The 1,802-nt window shown below is 38.0% G+C and overlaps 1 pseudogene; it reads left to right on the top strand.

Moving 5' to 3' along the window:
• The first annotated feature begins 963 nt into the window (after positions 1–963).
• On the top strand, positions 964–1,120 carry LOC115654111 (annotated as a pseudogene).
• Positions 1,121–1,802: the final 682 nt, after the last annotated feature.

Below are 1,802 nucleotides of genomic sequence, written 5' to 3'. Positions count from 1 at the left end.
CAGGGTCTTTCTTTTGCAATTTTTTTTGTATTCTGTGGGAAATTTCATCTTTTTTTTGAAAACCCAAGCATGAAAAGATCTTATTTTTAGGGCAAAACCCACAAAGAGCTCAAAATCAATTATTTTATTTAGAATACAGGCCATGGGGCCTCATGGGAGTTGTAGCTGGGTACCTCATGCACATATTTTTCTCTGATTTGGACTCCCTAGTCATACTATATGGCCCATGCTGCACGACAGTCCTAGAGCTCCCATGTTGCAATACAGGACCTCAACAAGAAAGAAGACCATTGTGCATCATGGGGGATGTAGTCCAGCAAGGAAGCATGGCCAATAGGGATTAATGAGAGTCCAAGGCACTCAAACTACAATTCCCATGAGGCACTGCAGCAGCATTTCTGAATCACTTTTTAAATTTTCAGTTTTTAACTAAAATCTTCAGTTCTCTTTGGACAGTTTTCCTGCAAACTAGCTCCATTCCATAGTGCTCTGTCAGGGCTAGTTTTGCATTGTGGAAGCAATAGGGCTTCCACCACTTCCCATGGGAGAATATTTCAGTCTGATAGATCTCACCATTACCAGGAAATGTCTCCTGATGTCCCAGCCAATGAATTCCTTCGCTTAATTTCTCCCCATTAATTGCAGATGGGTCCCTTTAGACAGCCTTAAATAAATCCTCTCCATTTTTCGTGTTTACTCCCTTCAAAGGCTCACAAATGATTCTCATATCCTTTGTTGTCATTTGGTCAATACATATTTAGTTTTCAGGCTGTAGAGATGAAACCATTGTGGATACAAGGTTGATTATATGCAGGTTGTCCTCTATTTGTTCTCTTTAGTCTGAGCAGAGCTGTAAGAACAAATGCCAGATTTCATCAAAGGTACCTAATTGGTCATTCCAGTCAAAGGCTGTTCATTCATATTTTACTATTTCCAGCAAAGTGCTGACCCAGTGATCAACGGCAGGTGTTGCAGTGGCAGTATCATAACCAATGAAGTTAATCTGAGGTATGATTATTGCTAGTTGAAAATTTTTTTCCACACATAGTTGCTTTATTTGTGTGTTTGTGTTTATAAGCTGACAGTATGAAGGCTCTTAAATATTAGACCAATAATTATTTTAAAATATCATTAGATTAAAGTTAAATAAGTAAAATAAGTAAAATAAGTTAAATAAGTTAAATAAGTAAAATAAGTTAAATAAGTTAAATAAGTAAAATACTGCATTGTAAGTACCCAAATTAATCTTTACCTTTCCCCCCATCTCACTGTGTAGCATCAGCCACCAGACTGGTAACTCTTACAAACCACCAATGTACATGGACATTTTATTATCGTCTCAAACTGGAGTAAAAACAACTCTTCACGCTTCTCAAACACTGCTCACCTATATATTTCACAGCTCTTTGCAGACAATTACTAGTTAAGCCTTACAAAACTCTTGTAAGGTAGGTAAATATTAAAATCATTTTTTCAGAAGAGTAAACAGAGATGAAACCTGTTTGCTAATGACTTGTGTCCTCCTCTGTACCCAATGCAAGCCTGTCTCTTTAAGATAAAACTGTGGAGCCTTATACTTTTAGCTCTGAGGTCCATGGCTCAATCAGTGGTGTTGGTTAAGATAGTGGCAGTCCCAAAGGTGCAGAAAGATTATGTGGGTGGCCAAAGATCAGATTGTAAGTCAGTGTCAATTTAAAAAAACATAGAACCGAGGAGTTCTAGAGCAAGGATGGCCCCGTGCTTCATGAACTAGACTAGGAACTAGAAGACCCAAAATGAATTTCCAGCTCCAGCACAAGCAT

Source organism: Gopherus evgoodei, chromosome 6 (genome assembly GCF_007399415.2).
Source record: "Gopherus evgoodei ecotype Sinaloan lineage chromosome 6, rGopEvg1_v1.p, whole genome shotgun sequence".
In the NCBI taxonomy this organism is placed as follows: Eukaryota; Metazoa; Chordata; order Testudines; family Testudinidae; genus Gopherus; species Gopherus evgoodei.
This window is presented reverse-complemented; position numbering and strand designations above follow the sequence as displayed.